Here is a 19,678-nt window from a genome sequence, read left to right as displayed (position 1 = left end):
AATGCCATTCCAAACACTGGCAGGTGCTATGTTCATTATGTTAAAGCTCACAGTCAAAAAAAGGAGGGGACATGGTTGTTTGGCAGGGTGGTGAATACTGGTGTAGTTATTATAGAAGCAAAGTAAGGGATGCACAGAAATGTATTGCCCAGGTAGTAATGGGTTGATCCCAGCGGCGGTAGACAGATCAAACAGCCTTGAGAGCCTTAGGTACAAGGAAAAGTCCAAACTGAAAAAAGTATTGAGGAGCAGCAGGGTGCTACAGCAACTGAAATGTTGGTTGAGAGGGAGGGGTTCAAGAGACAAAATAGTAATGGATAAAGCAGAGGTCAAGAATACAGAAGACAGTATACCAAAATAGAATCTGCCATCAGGGATGTCAGAGGTCACCAAACACTGTATCAAAACATGTAACCAAAGAAGTTGCAGGGCTGGATATTGTGTAGAGACTATATAATAACATTATACTGCATGAGACCAAAGAGAGCAATTATTATAGACTTATGCTGCGTACACACGGTACGATTAAACAGGACGATATGAACGATATCGTTATATCGTTATTGTTCATATCATCCAGTTTCTGGCCCCCTCAAACGATGGTCAATGCGCGGGCACGAATGGTCGATATGGATATAGATATCGACCATCACCCATGCATGCAGGCCAACATGGTCGCTATCGACCATGTTAGCCTGTTTACTATACGGACCCGCGATCATTGATCGTGGCTCGTTATAGTAGTTGTGGGTTGCTGTATGTGCTGGATGTTCGATCCAGCACATGCAGGACAATCAGACAATGATCGTTAAGTCGCTCCATGTGTACGGAGCTTTAGGGGTATATTTATAGAAGTGGAGATGTTGCCCATAGCATCCAATCAGATTTTAGCTATTATCTTCTAGATGGTGCTAGATAAATGATAAGCAAAATCTAATTGGTTGCTATGGGCAACACCTCCATTTCTATAAACCCGCACTTTAGTAAATACATCCCTTAGTTTCTGGAAGCTAATTCTTTATTTTGTGGGATTTTGTTCTATAAAGCATATTTAGAGAAGTCATGGGGCCTGACATTTATGAACACTTATGAAACACCCTGGCCCACCTGTCCGGACTCTCAAAACCCAGGCTCTTCAGTATAGTCTTTCCTACTCCCACCTATACTACTCCTTCCGCATGTTTTACAAGTTCTAGCCCCATGCCCACTCCATGTGTGCAACACGGGGGGCACAATAAAGTTGTCATATGTTTTCATTTCTAATTTTTACTAGACAGAGCAGCCATGACTTTTGGTTACCATACATATAAGTAAATATACAGAAGACTTAGGGCCTGATTCAGAGCCGCTCGTAAGTGGCCGCTCGTTCGCTCCGAGCGATGTTTGCACAACTGCGCATGCATATGGGTTGCTTGTAAATACGCATGTGCGAACCATTCATTGCGGTTGGAAATTGTGTGCTTGCAAAATAGCGAATGCCTGCTAATTTGAGTGACAGAATGAGGCGTTTGTGGGTGGTAACAGGGGAAGGTGCTTGAAAATGGGGAGTGGTGATCCGAACGCAGGCATGCCAAAAGGTCAAAACGGGCATTTTAAGGGTGTGCATAATTAACAAAGCAGCGTCATCGACCACGTCACTTGGTTGTTTCTTAGCCTGAACTGTTCGCATGATTGCGGTAGGAAAATCCAACCACAAGCACTGCGAGCAGTTCAGATGCCTTTCGATGTACTCGATTAATCAAATAAATAGCGGAGATGACGTATGATGCAAGCGGCCAGGGGGCATCTTTACAAAATAGCGAGCGCATATTTCGTTCGCTCGCTCAGACATAGAGGCGTCAACAGACCGCAAAGAGCGAGCGCTCAATTTAAATAGCCGGCCCCTTTTTCTGAACAAGCGAGCGCAAATAGCGTCCGGCTCTGAATCAGGCCCTTAGGTCTTTCTTTGTGCAATCATCTACTTATTTTTAAACTGATAGAAAGATTGTCCTTATTGCCAACCACAGCAATCTTAATGTAAATGTAAACGTACATACACATTTGAAGCTTTAAATCAACTGGCTTGACCAAATGTCTTAATAGTAAGCTTCTTGCGACCAAGTAAGAATGTGGGATTTCTGTTTCTTTTGTAATGTATCCAATAAAGTTTATATAATCCGCGGAACTGACAAAATGTAATATTTATGCTTAGTATGTAAACCTGCTTATTTGTATAGAAAATTGAGGAAACACTAATATACAAGTAGCAGAAGATCATATAACGTGCAAAGGAAGTTCACAAGTGCTCTTAACAAAATCTATGCACTCTCCCAGAATTCAAGATTTGTAGAAAACTCAGTCTGGATGTATATACTGTAGTCATATTTAGCTAAAGATAAATTACATACAAGTGCCCTTAGAGAACAGTTATTACAGAGTCAGCTACGGAAGCCTTATAGACTTTGGGGTATATTAGCTAAAGGTCGATTTTAATTGATTTTAAATAAATCTAAATTGATATAAATTGATATAAATCGATGCTGAGTTTCTGGAGCTAAGGGGTCTATTCATTATCACTTAATTTCTACAAAAGCAGGTGAAAATTAACATTTTCACATGTTTTTATAGAAATTAAGTTTTAGGGCCATTCATTAAAAAGGTAGTGCTGGAGATATCACAGATATATCGTGCTTAAAAGGAGCAGTGAAGCCACTTAGAGGAAACAGATGATTTTCAGATCAGCTGTTTCTGCGCTGGAGCAATGATAATTGCTCCGGCGCTTGCGGTGAGTTAGTATGTTAATTATCAATGTCTGCTCTAACCCCAAAATTAACATATAAATAGACTCCTAAGTCACACATTTAGTAACACTTAAAAAAACAAATAAAAAATCATCTGTTAGAAAATGTTTGATTTAGCCCCAAAAACTAAATTTAGATCAATTTAGATTGATTTACAGTTGATCAAAATCGACCTATAGTAAATATACCCCTTTATGTAAATTTGGTCTTCTGGAACAGGATGAAACCACCAACATAGAGTGTGGCAATAGAGGTGCAATAGCACCATGGATAGCCTACTCTAAGCACATAGGGGTATATTTCATTTTATTTGCTAAAGCTTCTAAAACAGACAAGTTGTGATGTTGCCATAGCACCTAATCAGATTGTGTATCATTTCCTAGAATGCAATAAAGAAATTATAGCTAGAATCTGATTGGTTGCTATGGGCAACATCACCACTTGTCTGTTTTAGAAGCTTTAGTAATTCTACCCCATAGCTATCAGACATCCCTTCATATGGAAAGGAAGTCTGTCAGCATTATCTTTGTAATGAGTGAAGATAATGTTGCTGTTATGATGATAAAGGGACTGAGGGCCTGATTCAGAGCTGAACGCTCTGACCAGCGCGCTCGCTCTGAATCAGTGCCCTCCTACCTGAAAATGGAGCGGCCTCCTGGCCGCTCGCATAGCTGTGGGTGACCACCCACAGCATATGCGAGCGGCCAAAAAGATGGTCGCGATGGTCTTTGACCATCGCGACCATCGGGCTTGCGACGAGACCCTGCGGTAGGGTCTCGCTGCCGCAAGCCCAGGAGTGATTTTGGCTCTATCAGAGCCAAAATCACTCCCACTGACATCACTAGTGATGTCAGTGGGGCCGGACCCAGACAGTAGGCGTTCCCATTGGAACGCCTCCGTCTGGCAGCCACGCCCCCAACACGCCCACCAAAGGGGGCGTGCTGTCAATCAACATCGACAGCACGCCCCCTTTGGTGCGAGACCCAGAGCGACGGAGAGCCTGTCGCTATCCGGGTCTCGTGCATGCGCACGACGGAGCTCCCTCCGTCGTGCGCATGCGCAGTGGGGCAACATCGACCCGCTTGCGAGCGTCCTTTGCTCGTGAGCGGGTCTGAATGACCCCCTGACATCACAAGTTCTGAGTGTGTTTCTAAACATGTGTGGACATGAATATGTTTGATATGTGTTGATATGTTTCATTGTTTTTTTATGCATAACCCAAATGTTTCTGGTTACAGGTTGGACTTTGCCAAATAATTATTGAGTTAAGTGTGAATTTTTTTTTTTAATGTAACCAGGGACAGCCCAGAGCGAGGGAGGTGTTAGAGAGTAGTGCTCTCCGGCACTGTCTCCCCTCTCTACTATACATGCTGGCTACTAGGACCCAGAGTCAGAGGGAGGTGCGACCTCCAACCTGTTGGGCTACTGTTCATTTGCAGCTGGCGTATTACTGTGTAGTGTCACAGTACTGTGCAGATTAAAAGCACTTAGCTCCTGAGGTGAAACCCTGCAATACCGCTATCCTGCTTAACACTGTGTTACCGCTGTTACCCTGTTGATATCAAGAAACACAGCATCCTGGTTAAGGACTCTCTGTGTTGCCTAGCAGTCACTTTCACATGCCACCTGACACCTATTGTGACCACCATCCAATAGGCCGCTAGATCAATATACTTGGCCTCCAACTTCCATTGTTTCAAGTCAAATACAGTAAGCACATGGTTTACTTCAGCCCAACAACTCAGACATGGCTTAGTTTACGTAGCAGGGGGCCATGGACCAGGGATGTGTAGGGGTGATAATGATCGTGAGGACTTTCCAAAAAAAAGAAAAAAAATGGTGCCCTGTTAGATATTTTTCCTTATATATTTGTTGATATACAGTATTGTTAAAAAAATTTTTCATGCAGTTCAATTTTTTCTTGGATTCTTTTGCAAATCATATTATAAATAATGTATGCCTTTATTGTTTAATACTTGTTCTGAGCTTAATGTTGTTGTTTGGTGTGTACATAACATGGTTTTGAATCGAGAAATTTCTACTAAATGACAGCATCTGTGTGCCATGCTGTGAGGTTGATTGTGCCATGGGAGAGTAGAGGTGACAATATAATGCACATAGCACATGCCAGGACAATCGTGACACATGTTAATGCCACTGGCCATTGACAACATACTGGGTAATGCTATAAATATTGGAAAAAAAGGAGATGAGTTATGCTGGGTACACACTATGCGATATGTTGTTAAATCAGCCGACTAACGACATATTGCATAGTGAATACTTCTCTACTTTTTAAAAAGCATTTTAGGGAGATTGGAGCAACACCTGCTACATCTGAGCATTGTTTTATTGTTGATCTAAATTGTCAAAAAGTGTATCTACTTACATGAAAACACTAATAAAACATTGCAGTGCTAGTTGCACTAAATAAATATATTCAATTGAATAAAAAACACACATGAGTTATATCATTAGACGAAACACAGAAAATTAAGTTGCATACAATCAGGCCCGCTGAGAGCTGCGGCGGGCCCGGGTAATAGGGGGCATGGTCTAATCGCGGGAGGCGTGGCCACGCCCCCTGCCTGAAAAAAAAAAAAAAGATATGCAGCGGCGCTGGGGAGGGGGGCGCTCTGAGCCCCCTCAGCCCGGCGCAAAGCCAGGGGGGGCGCGATCAGTGTGATCGCTCCCCCCACAGGCTTAGGAGACTGCTGTCACAAGCAGTCTCCACTGCAGCACAGCACACGCTGTGTGCTGGGCTGCTGTGAGGGAGGGGGAGCGGCGCCGGACCCGGGCCCCCGCCGGGCCCCTCAGGAAGCCCGGGCTCGGGTAATCTGTACCCGCTCCCCCCCCCCTCTCGGCGCCCCTGCATACAATCTATTAAAGCAGAGGTTCCCAAACATGGTCCTCAAGGCTCCTCAACAGTTCAGGTTTTAGAGATTTCCATGGTTGAGCACAGGTGATTAAATCAAATTGACTGAGGTACTAATTAAGTCACCTGTGGTCAACCATGGACATATCTAAAACCTGAACTGTTGGGGAGCCTTAAGGACCGAGTTTGGGAACCTCTGAATTACAGATTACATTAGTTGCCTAACCAAGTAAACTAGACCACACCATGAATTCTAATACTGGACAATCCTGTTGATCTTAAATTATACAAGGAACTATAAATTATTGTGTATCCTTTAGAAACATTAAGGGGCATATGTATCAAAGCTTAATGTGAGTTAAAATTGTGAAATATATATCACCAACCAATCAGCTCCAAACTATAATTTCTTAAACACAGCCTGCAAAATGTAAGTTAGAAGCAGATATATAGCTAACAATTTTATCTCACCTCAAGCTTTGATACATATGCCCCTAAGATAAAATTGTGAGATATATATCACCAACCAATCAACTTCAAACTTAAGCTGCATACACACACAATGATTTTTTGATCGATAATCATTTGAAAAAATCGTTCACTTTCTGAGTCAAATGATGAACGATAATCGTTCATGCACGTTCACGTTTGTAGTTTGTAGTTCAGTTAGACTTGTCAACTCAATGATTTTCATTAAGGGAATATGCAAAAATCGTTTGTAGTTCAAAAAAATAGTTCATTACACTTTAAAAAAATCTGACAGATAATCTGAAAGAAAATCGTTCATAAAATCGTTGGTAACAAAATCGTTTTGTGTGTGTATGCAGCTTAACATTTTGCAGGCTGTGTTTAAGAAATGATAGTTTGGAGCTGATTGGTTGGTGATATATATTTCAAAATTTTATCTCACATCAAGCTTTGATACATATGCCCCTAAGTCTCTTCCGTTTGTCACAAAATAACAAAGCCCACAATATTGTCCAAATAATATAGCACCTATCATAAAGGGTCCGCCAAAACAAGGGGAATGAGTTCCGTAACAATACACTTGTTGGATAAACTTTACTGGCACTATTACTACCATCCTTGGCTAAAAGCCGTTGTTGATACTGGACTGCATGTATCTCAATCGGACTAATCTTGTTCGTGAGTCCCCCGGTAGCCTCACAAATTGTGCTTCCATCACTTACATCAGCCAAGCCTGGGTGTATAAGCCGTTGCCAAGGAGATAAATCTGGAAGGTTGCTGCTGCCTCTACATGTGGTGGGTGATAACCCCAGCCTTGCTAAAATACCAGTGTCAGCATGCAGCGTGAACACAACTCCTCAGAATAGGCTGGATGTGTGCGCTACTCTCCGGCCAGATGCTGCCTCATAACATAATGTAATGAGGTAGTCTAATAGCAGGTGCAGATCATCGACAGGAAGCTGTTTCACCTTGCTCAGTGTAATGGAACTTCAGTATTGTTTTATTGTTGTTCAATAAGATCCACAGGTTAACGAAAAGGGCTTATTAATGTATGGTCTTCTACTCACAATAGGTTCCATATAAAAGGCCTTGAGTTACCTTATATGAAAATGCATGTAGCCATAGGGATTATTGGGGTAGATGTATGATAGCGGCACTTAACATGCCGCTATAAGGCTTCCTGCTTTACCTCTTTACTGAGCCAAAGCAGGAAGCACTACTGATGAGATGTAAGAACATCTCATCGGCCGGAGATGGGGAGCGTTAACTCCCCGCACCGGTGCTACCCGCTACAGACAGCAGCGCATCAGCCTAGTGCTGATGCGCTGTGTCTCTGTCTCAGCCGGCTCCACTGAGCATGCGCAGAATCTTGCAAGTATCGCAAGATCCCCGTGTTCAGCCCTGGAGCCGGCAGCAGCCCCAGCATGACAGTGCTGTCCCTGCTGTGGGGATAGGCTAGCGCCAGGCTGTAGCTGTCGATAACGACAGCTACAGCCGGCCGAACGGTCATGCGGTATGACCGTTCATACATGGCCCTGCCGCTTGTCGCTGCTATCTTGTACATAGCAGCGCCGATAATGACAGGGGCGCTATGCGCCCCTGTCATTTACCGCCCAGACCCCCGATCATACATCAGGGAGAAGCGGAATCAGCGCACATAACGTGCGCTGATTCCGCTTCTAGGCTTCGTACATCTACCCCATTGTGCCTTATAACCAATGCAGGGAAATAGCATTGATGATCCCTTTTGAATATATATATCTCTGATTTCTTTTTTTTTCAAGTTTGTAACAGCTGGGGGTAAGGTGCAATCAGGGAGATTACTAGACTATTCGGGGAGTCAAATTATTGCTAATATTTTAGGGAGTCTCCCTGACATTCAGGGAGAGTTGGCAATTTTGGTGTACGGGCGACCCGTCGGCCACCCATACACTTGCTGCAGGGATGGCCAACACTGACATCTCAACTGGGAGGGCAAATTTAAATGGCCACCCAGTTGTAATGTCAGTCCAGTCCAGAAGTATCTAGCGGCAGATTGGTAAGTGTGTTTCGGCTTACCAATCGGCCGCTCGGTTGGCGGATCCATGGCTTGGCGTACAAGTTGGCCAGGTGTGTGCCCAGCATTAGGTGGTAAAAGGTTACAAACACATTAGCATGCTGAATGTGCTTGTGGAGTAAACAAATGTAAAGTAATTTTGTATGCCATCTCTGACTTGCCCCTACCCCCCCTGTAGTCCAGTGCTCCAAGTGGGAATTTGGAAGTGGGGTTATGGAAATTTTAGTTGAACCCCCCCCCCCAAGCTTTAGGGAATTTGATCATTACATTCAGCCTCTGCTTCTATCTCAACCACCTGCCCCTCTCACTGCCTACTTCCCTCTCCCACCCCCTGCTCCTCAAAGTGCTCACACTACCTGCTTCCCTCTTTGACCCCTTGCACCTCACAGTGCTCACACTACATGCTTCCCTCTCAAGTCTCGCTCCAGAGTACCTCTCAGTCCATGTCCGTTGTCTGCGCTAGTAGAGACCGGCTACTTCTTCTCCTCCCCGTCCACCAGCTGGCAGTGGTCTAGGCACCAAGCAGGGACACATCTTTGATTGGTGCTGGGACAGGGCATTGGGTCCCAGCGCCAGGGCATGAGGGCAGATGAGACGGTAGTTTAAACTTTGCGCCGGCCTTGAACCAATCATGGCCCAGACCAGCAGCCAATCAGAGGCAGCCACGCAGCTGCTTCTGACTGGCTGCCAGTCCGTAAACCATGATTGGCTAGTGGCCGGTGCCAAATTTTAAAGGCCACCGCCGATGCTTCTTTTTGATTGGCCGCTGGTCTGCGATTGGTTCACAGCTAGCAACAAGTATAAACTGCTGCCACATCTGCCATGGTGCCAGACCCGATGCTCGGTCAAGCCAGCACCGATCAGAGATGTGTCCCTAGCGGGACACATCTCCAAATAATTTTGCCGCTGCTCTTTTGACACTGGGATCCCATACTTGGGCTCAGCGCCGAATGCCAATCGGGACATCCAGTGAGGTCAATGACTGGAGAAGCACACATGGAGATGGGTGTGAGTGCTGGGAGCCTGTCTCACCCCCTACTCACTGTAATTCTCCACTCATTCATTTAAGCTTCAGTGTTCATTGATTCTCCTACCTGGATCACTGTGTCTTCTCTTGCTGTTGTTGTCTGAGCTCCGATCTCTAAACACTGTAGGGCATTTCCTGGTCACAGTTACACATCCAAGGTGTTCATCAGTGCTCAAGGCACGCTCCCCCATACTCAGAGGCATGCCTTTATTAGCTCTATTTCTGTGTAGCTTACTGCTCATGGTGTGGCCCCACCCCAAGCTCTGCAAGCAATGTCTGACTATACGGAAGTGAGGCTCAGCTGTTGTTGCCTCATCTTTCGTCTCCCTGCAGTCCCAGGAAGTTCCACAAAGCTGGTGAGTGTTAACTATAAAATGATTACAATAAAGAAGATGTTCATAAGTTATAAATATCTTTGTACTATTCAAATCATTTTTCTATCAAATCTCAGTAGTATGACAGTTGAGACTGTGCCTCCCCTGCCTACCCTGACTTCAAGTTCCTGCCTCTGTATACCGGCTCACTTCGAGCACTGTTGTATTCTCCATATCATAAGATGGTAATAGGACATCTGCTCGGGTATATTTTTTATGTTTCTTGTGAGTTATTAGACCAATAGTGTCATTTGAGCCATGTCATATGCCAGAGGCAAGTCATTTGTTTGACATTTTCCCAGCAGGTAACAGCTATTTGTAAAATTGCAGCTCCCGGTATCCAGAGATCTCTATTCAGACTCAGAACATGCAAATATCAGGAAGCCGGTTTGCAGATTTTTGTTTGTTATTTGTTTGTTTTAAAGGTTAATTTCCAGCAATTTTCCCTTTCTTATATATCCATCAGGTTGCAACCCACCAAAAAAACATACCAAAAAGCTGTGAATTATACAAACTGATAAATATACCCCTATGGGGTATATTTACAAAAGTGCGGGTTTACAAAAATGGAGATGTTGCCCATATTAACTAGGGGTGTGCACCGGACACTTTTCGTGTTTTGTGTTTTGGTTTTGGATCTGGATCTTTCTTCGTGTTTTGGATCTGGATTGGTTTTGCCAAAACCACCCTTCCGTGTTTTGGGTTCTGGGTTTTGTGTTTTGGATCTGGATTTTTTCTTAAAACATAAAAAAACCCCGCTAAAATCACATAAATGGGCCTTTTTTTGTTCCTACGCTATTAATAACCCCAATAACATTAATTTCCACTCATTTCCACTCTATTCTGAACACCTCACAATATTGTTTTTAGGCCAAAAGGTTGTACCGAGGAAGCTGGATGACTATGCTAAGCGACACAAGGGGGCGGCACAAACACGTGGCCCATCTAGGAGTGGCACTGCAGTGGCAGACAGGAAGCCAATCAGCGTTATGGTGCCCATTTGCATGTAGCACGAACCCGGGAGATCCGTGCTACATGCATCTGTGTGATTGGCACAGAGCAATGACAGGTCCGTGAGACCCGTCTGTGCTGCTGTGGTAAAAAAAAAAAAAAAAACCTGTGTAAAAAAAGAAAAAAATGGCGTGCACCCCCCCAAAAAAGAGCAACCAGCCCCGGGCATTAGTAACCCAGTGCTGGGTGTGCTTAAATACAGGGGACAAACGACGTAGGGGTCCCCTGTACTTAAGCACAACCAGCACCGGGCTAGTCAGAACCAGCGCTGGTTGCCAAAATACGGGGGACAAACGACGTAGGGGTCCCCTGTATTCTGCGCAACCAGCTCTGGGCTCTGATCCGGTCCTGGTTCTGGAAATATAGGGGACAAAAAATGAGTAGGGTTCCCCTGTATGTTCCAGAACCAGCACTGGACTTTTTCTAGCGGGGGGCTGATGCCACAGCCAGGGGAGCCCTTTCACCGGGCCCCCCAGCCGCAGCATCAACCCTGACCGCTAGTCAGCCCAGGCCGGGGATCCCTGGAGAGCTGGGGACCCCCCCAATAAAGGGGTCACCCTCTCCAGGGCACCCCAGGCCCAGGCTGATAGCCCGGGGCTATCCCCGCCACCCCTGGTGGCGGTGGGTGGCGGGTTGATTGTGTGGTGTGGTGTAAATAAAGAATATCAAACATTGTCTTTACAAGTAGAACTGCAAGTCCCAGCTAGCCTGCCCCGCATGCTGGTACTTGGAGAACCACAAGTACCAGCATGCAGGGCATTAAGGGCCCACTAGTACCTGTAGTTCACCTGTAAAAAAAATGTTTAAAAAAACACAGGACACACACACCGTGACAGTATAAGTTTATTAAACATACATACACACACACACATGTACACATACTCACCTATGTAACCTGTAGCATCGGTCCACTTGTCCGGTAAAGTATCCCTAGGGGACCTGTGAAAAAAAACATACTCACCATCTCCTATGCGAGGTTCTGTCCTCTTCGTTCCAAAGTAGGCATCCCCGGACTTGGCAAAAAAAAAAAACGAAAACGCGATCCACGAACTTAGTACCGTTCTATAGAACGGTACTTCCCGAATGAGAGCTTAGCGGCGGGGTATCACCATGGAAACCCCGCTGCTAAGCGTTCATTGGCTGAGAGAGGTCATCTCCCGTCTCTCAGCCAATGAACGGCTCCCTCCATTGTAGTCAATGGTGGGAACCGCAGGGTAAACTTTAATAACCTTGCGGCTCCCAGCATTGACTACAATGGAGGGAGCCGTTCATTGGCTGAGAGAGACGGGAGATGGCCTCTCTCAGCCAATGAACGCTTAGCAGCGGGGTTTCCATGGTGATACCCCGCCGCTAAGCTCTCATTCGGGAAGTACCGTTCTATAGAACGGTACTAAGTTCGTGGATCGCGTTTTCGTTTTTTTTTTTTGCCAAGTCCGGGGATGCCTACTTTGGAACGAAGAGGACAGAACCTCGCATAGGAGATGGTGAGTATGTTTTTTTTCACAGGTCCCCTATGGATACTTTACCGGACAAGTGGACCGATGCTACAGGGTTACATAGGTGAGTATGTGTACATGTGTGTGTGTGTGTATGTATGTTTAATAAACTTATACTGTCACGGTGTGTGTGTCCTGTGTTTTTTTTAAACATTTTTTTACAGGTGAACTACAGGTACTAGTGGGCCCTTAATGCCCTGCATGCTGGTACTTGTGGTTCTCCAAGTACCAGCATGCGGGGCAGGCTTGCTGGGACTTGCAGTTCTACTTGTAAAGACAATGTTTGATATTCTTTATTTACACCACACCACACAATCAACCCGCCACCCACCGCCACCAGGGGTGGCGGGGATAGCCCCGGGCTATCAGCCTGGGCCTGGGGTGCCCTGGAGAGGGTGACCCCTTTATTGGGGGGGTCCCCAGCTCTCCAGGGATCCCCGGCCTGGGCTGACTAGCGGTCAGGGCTGATGCTGCGGCTGGGGGGCCCGGTGAAAGGGCTCCCCTGGCTGTGGCATCAGCCCCCCGCTAGAAAAAGTCCAGTGCTGGTTCTGGAACATACAGGGGAACCCTACTCATTTTTTTCCCCTGTATTTCCAGAACCAGGACCGGATCAGAGCCCAGAGCTGGTTGCGCAGAATACGGGGGACCCCTACGTCGTTTGTCCCCCGTATTTTGGCAACCAGCTCTGGTTCTGACTAGCCCGGTGCTGGTTGTGTTTAAGTACAGGGGACCCCTATGTCGTTTGTCCCCTGTATTTAAGCACACCCAGCACTGGGTCACTAATGCCCGGGGCTGGTTGCTCTTTTTTTGGGGGGGAGGACGCCATTTTTTTCTCTTTTTACACAGGTTTTTTTTTTTTTATTTACCACAGCAGCACAGACGGGTCTCACGGACCCGTTAGTGCTCTGTGTCAATGACACAGATGCAAGTAGCACGGATCTCCTGGTCCGTGCGTGCATCTGTGTCATTGAAATACACAGCAGCACAGACGGGTCTCACTGACCCATCTGTGCTCTGTGTCACTGTCAATCACACAGATGCATGTAGCACGGATCTCACGAGTCCGTGCTACATGCAAATGAGCACCATAATGCTGATTGGCTGAGAGCCGTGACAGACGGCTCTGTCAGCCAATCAGCACTTTGCCCATTAAAGGCAAAGGCATTTTTTTTTAAATGGCCGCTCGAGGCAAAACCTCGAGATCCGACAGCAGATCTCGAGGTTTTGCCTCGGGAGAGGGATCCGGGGCAGACAGGGAGATCCGAGCTTGGGCTCGGATCGCCCCGGATCCCCGAAGTTCGGGTGGGTTCGGTTCTCAGGGAACCGAACCCGCTCATCCCTAATATTAACCAATCAAATTCTAGCTATCATTTTCTAGAAGGTACTAGATAGATAAGTAGAATCTGATTGGCTGCTATGGGCAACATCTCCACTTTTGTAAACCCGCACTTTAGTAAATATACCCCTATGAGTCTGTTAAACCTATATCTGGTTAATAAGAGCACCTTCAAATCAGATACACAGGCAAGTGTGGAAAAAGATTTTTAACTATTGAGGGCACTATATAAATACATAATAATGATAATACCTAATTTTGTAAAATTTTATACGCATTCAAACAAAAAGAGAATGTGATCAGCTCACACAACAGTAGTCCATGATGTAATTACTGTACCTTAACTACAGATTTTTATACAATATCCACATCACAAGCTATAAAACACACAGTTATGTATAGATTTTTTGTAATTTGCAGTATATTATTAATTAATGCTTCAGTTTAAACTTTTTTAGTTGATTTTTTTGTAATGAATTCATTTAACATCACAACTTAAAACGCCTGTTTTCCACTCATGAAGCCGATGAGTGCTACATCCTTGTTTTCTTATTTATAATGGAGAGGTTAGTAAGCACATCTGTGATATAATAGCACAGATAACAGAAGCGATCTATTATCTATCAAGGATGAAGCTGTCGGGATGTTCACTGTGTTGGCAAAACAGTATTGGTAGAGATTTTCTCTGAGTGTTTACAGGAAACATGACATCTCTTCCTGCTGTAAGAGAAAAAGAAGTGTGTGTCTGCAGGAACCAAGGGGCAATCCTGATTTACCACATCCCACTACATTTCTGCCCACTGCCACAGCTGGAAATGCCTTGGGCTTATTTTTAGCAGCTTCTTTTTGCACCGTCACAGCCATATCTCTCATCTTCTCCATTCCGTCTTCTCCTTCTGTTTGTCTATTGCAGTGCTTTCCTGTCACTGTCAGACGTGCGTGCTATATCTGGCCTGGGAAATCTGAAGCAGTCACTGTATTTCTATGCTGTGCAGTCCTCCCGTCTGCACACTTATGTGACGCAGATAAACTAAATCTGCAGTTTCTCATGAGAATCCAGGGTTTTCCAGGAGTAGGAAAAGGTGGGTGGTTGATACACTCCCCTTTGGCTGGGAAGACCATGGTCTATTTCACTGTTATTCTAATATGGAAAGGCTAAGGAGAACATAATGAGGTTACAAACATTTATGATGTTATTAACTATAACAGTATTGAAACAACACTGTGCTGACAATTTAAAGGACAAGTAAAGACACTATCTGACATCAATAAATCAAAGTTTGTGTATTATTATGCTGAATGATCAGTGGCGTAACTAGGGTATTTAGCGCCCAGGGCAAGATGAAAAACGTAACCCTGGGAAAGTGGGCGTGGCCACATACCACAAGGGGCGTAGCCACTGAAAAATGACACACCACCGTTTCTCGTCACTCTGGGAACATTCCTCTCCATTCCACACTTTAATGCCCCCAGTAGTAGTGCCCCTTATGCAATGCCCCCAGTAGTAGTGCACACTATGCAGCACCCCCAGTAGTCCCCCTTAAATAGTGCCCCCAATAGTCCCCCTTACGTAGTGCCCCTTACACAGTGCCCCCAGTAATGCCCCTTACATATATAACATACAGACACAAATAACACAAAACACAATACTAACCCGAATCCCCGCTCATGCGCCCGTCGCCGTCCGCTCCTCCCGCTCGTTATGACGTCTCTCCCTTCACTCACTGCGGGATCCAGAAGGCGGAGCTCATGAGTGAGCTCCGGCCCTGGATGCAGCAGCCAATGAGAGTCTGTCTGACTCTCACTGGCTGCTAAAACAAACACACCGCCTCTTGGAAGTACACTCACTGTGTACTACCCACTGCCAGTGGTGGTGTGTTTATTTTACAGTGTAGTGTCAGTGGCAGTGTGTTTGTTTTACTGTGTAGTGCTGTGTCGACTGGCGGCGACCCCCCTAGTTACGCCAGTGTGAATGATACAGATGAAATACTGTAATATGATTGTTGATTCTTCACTAAATAAAGCCAACCTGCTCTCTTTCACTTATCTGCAGCAGATTGTCATATTAGGAGGAAGGTGCTTGGGAGACTTGCTTTACAGATGCACTATGGAGATTGGTCAATTCATACACAAAGACAGGGCCAGTGATGTCTGTGTAGCTTATATCACTGCCATTTCAGTTTTCTAACCTGTATTCAAAACCTATTAAAACACTGACACAAAAATATGGAAGGTACTTCATATATGTGTAACGTAGTAATACTTTACTCTTTATTAGTGTTGTTGTGGAATGACAAGTTAACATTGCATAATGTAATTTTACCTTTCATATTTGGGTTTAGTGATTGTGTGATAAGATGGGTTTATAAAATAGCGGCTGCTCAGATCAACCTAATGATCGTTCACAGGTGCATGAAAGGGAGGGTTTATTCTGAACAAGAAAAAGAGGAACATTTTCCCCTAGCACGCTACAAAATATCAAAATCAGCAATAAGATTTGAATACTACATGATAATAGAAATCCAGAGACCTTTGTTTTATATACAGTATATGCCAAGTACAAACTACACTACGGCCGCATTGGACTCCATTGTCAAGCTGACCACCCTGCCAGTGGTAAGTCTCAGATTTTAATTTCCCAGCTGCTCTATTAGGCTTTATGCCTCTGCAGAGGAGTGATAAAGATGGCTCTTATATAAATAGAGCCAGCAGCCCTCACTTTAGATATCTGCCGTATTTTAAAACCGGAGTTACATTGAGGACACAAGCCATGATTAACCTTTGGGGAACTCTTTTCCATGAAGACTCAGTAAAATCTACCTGTATATTTGTGGCAGTGGCTACATATCAATAAATTTGTTTTTGCCAACAGTTTAAAGTGCTGCTTTACTTGTGGACATAATAATATATTTTTTTGTGTTGGCTATTATTTTTAATATGGTGTATGTTATGTATCTGACTCACTTTTTAATACATTGTATTTTCACACACCAATTAGACCTGACCATTCTTTTGTTTTTTTCTGCCTCATTCTTGTAAGCCTCCCAAACCTGTTGGCCTCCAGATTTGTTACCATGTTATTCCTGGACGTAGCAGTCTGACAGCAGAAGCTCCGCTGCATGCTCACAGGTCTACCAGATAGGTACAGTTTTTAAATTTCCCATGTTCAGGTCCTTCAAGAGATCAGAACCCTCTTCTCATCATCCCTGATCACATGCAGGAAGATAAAAGAACTCAGCAACTCCTACTATATCTCCTTGTTGATGTAAGATATTTATAGATAAAGGCTAATATCTTGCTATCTAGTACATTGTCTCTGGATTGTCCAAGGGTTCTGGCTATTTTTTTCAGGGCAGTACATCTGTTGCTGTTGGTTTTCCTTGCTTATGGATAATATAGAATTCATCAGAAGCCGTATGCTCTACAACACAATTTTTAATTCTCCCATAAGGTGTTGTTAAAGTTTTGTGGTTAATCACCACAATGAAGTACTAGCTGTACAATATGGCTCAAGGTTCTTCATAGCCCACATAATGGTGAACACACTCCTTTTCAATAGTGGTTTACCCCACATCAGTGTTCAACAGGTTCTTTATCAAATAAACCACAGACAAATAATTCAGAGCATTCTCCTGTCTGTCAGATCACACCTGACTGAGCATCATACTGGGAGACATCACTTTGGGACAAATCAGACTGCATAGCTGTCACCAGTAGCACTCGTATGGAACCTTTATGGAAAACCAACTTGGAAATGAGTCCTATCTTCCACTTTGTCTGTTCTCAGTGAGGTCTATCAGTGGTATGGTAACAGGGCAGCCTGTTATAGGCTGTAATCACTGTATTTATCTCTGGGTTGTGGTGCTTGCTAGTCTTGGATTGTATCTATTTTCTCTGTTTGTGCCTAACCTGTCTTCATCCACATCATGCCAAAGGTCCTTATTTCTGACTTTCCCATCTGATTGAATCCTCCCTAACAACTGTCCTGCTTGATGCAAACATCTCCCCCTCAGGTCTTAGTAAAGATGACTAGGCTGAAGTGTCCGAACCCCTTCAGCAAGTGAGTTACTAGGACCTAGATAGTGGATTGTGCATTCAATGGTATTAGCCAAAACTTTCTCACCAATTTTTAATTGCTGACACTTGCTGTAATCCAGGGGTGTGACTAGGTATTTGAAGGCCCCATAGCAAAAGTTTGTAAGGACCCCTATGTACCACACAATGGTGAAAAATGTGTAGATCATATGTAGCTTTGAGAAGGAAGATGTGCCCCCCTAAGCTCTTGGCCCATCACAGCTACACCCCTTGCATCTATAGTAGTTACGCCCAAGCTGTAGTTGTGTCACTAATAAAGTTTTGCCTAGATTCCTACTGCATAGCTCATTGAATGACAGCAGCTCTGCCTACACCTGTTCCATATGCGGGGTACCAGGTTTTTCACCCAGCAAACCTTCTGCACAACCTTTACCATTTGGCTTCTTGTTCAGTAAGCAACAAACCACTGCTATGGACTCCATATGCGATATGCCTTGAGCACGTTTGTATGGTAGACAAATTGCCACTTACAATCTCTAACAGATGGCACCACATACCTGGTGTTGTTCATGCCTTTCAAGGCCATACAGTATTGGTTAGAGCATCATTTTATATAGGTCACACACATATATAACATCATGTGCAGGGGGAGACCCAGCCACAGTGGTCCTTAAACTGTTAGTGTTGCCCAGCCAAGATAATTTTTACTTGTGCAATATCAGTTAAATATTGAACCTTGTTTTGAAGCAACATTATGAGGAGGGGGCAGAATAGCATCATTATCAGGCATGGCAGTTGTAATTGGGAGTTATATAATCTACAAACAGCAATGTTGTAGCATATGTGTCCAGCTTTGTGTTAAGGCAAAACCTTCATAAATTACCCACAAACTACTTTAACAAATTGCCATAGACCATCTTACCCCTTCTACATCATCCTGCCACAAATGCCTAACCATCCAGGATAATTAAATTTCAGGATGGTATATAAAAAGGTATTAAGGCTTAGCAGAATAGAAATTTAGGAACGCAATGTTTTGCTCAAATTGTAACTCTCACGAAGAGGAAGTATGTAGGTTTAAGATACTATTTACATAAGGAGAGGAAGTTTACAGACACAATGGGTGTGCAGTCATCAGCTGTGCTACATATTGTCTTGTTAGTAGTTAATGGCTTTTTGAGAGCCGTAACTAGTGCACTATATGACTGTCCAATTGTGCTGACACGAAAGAGTCATGGAGCAAAATTATAGCTTTATATAGTGTGTTGATTTATATCAGCTATTATAGTACTATAGCAATTGAATATGACAAATCTGGTTTGTTTCTTGAGACAGCAATGCACTACAGATTTGGCACCTTAGTGAGTCCATCAAAGTACAGTATCAGTCTATTCAGCCTGTGCTGCTGTGTGGATGGGCTACTGTGAATGATTTTGTGCAAATTCATGGTGGTCTTTTTGGATGACAGTCTAATTTTGCTTCCATTGATCACTGAAAATTAACTTCATGGTAAAATTTAATTTAAAAGTCAATGACATATAATTTCTGAATACATTATTTCCAAAAGGGATCTTCTACACATCCTTTTAAAGTCCAATACATTTTAGATTGCATCCAAATAAGCAGTTTGAAAGCCACAGAGTCAAGAGTTTCTCATATATTTACAGACATATTATACCTTTTTTTCCACTCTCCAGTAGTTACCCCATAACTGGCTTAACTAAAGTACACACAAATCTCAAATAATAAAGTTGGCTGACATTAATGCTTTTATAGAAACCTTTGATTGACCTCTATCTTGTTCACCCTGACCTTCAACTACCCACTGTGGAAGATGATGTCCCTGAGGTGGGGGCTGGCACACTTATTTCTCAACAAATTATTCCATACTTTCTCAGAGTTTATTTCAGTGGAAGTCAATAATGATATTGGTAAATTAGAATTATTAGCTGTTTTAGTGATTGGCAAACTTGATAGGAAGGCATAGTTCATTCCATTACAGTGTTTTTATAAAAAAATGGCAGAAGGTTTATCAATGTTCACTTGCTTTAACTTCAAATTAACATTTAACCCAGACAAAAGAAACTTAAAAGCAGATAATCCTTTTTGTAATTTTGCTAAAGAAAATTGTGATAATATCTGCAGTAATTATTCCCAAAAAAAACAAAGGTGCTGATTCTGAGTCCGATGCAATGCCGATGTCCACGGTGATTGACAATT

This window comes from Taudactylus pleione, unplaced genomic scaffold (assembly GCF_031769625.1).
Source record: "Taudactylus pleione unplaced genomic scaffold, aTauple2 ptg000326l, whole genome shotgun sequence".
Classification (NCBI taxonomy): Eukaryota; Metazoa; Chordata; class Amphibia; order Anura; family Myobatrachidae; genus Taudactylus; species Taudactylus pleione.
The sequence above is the reverse complement of the archived record's forward strand: the minus strand, read 5'-3'. Positions refer to the sequence as shown.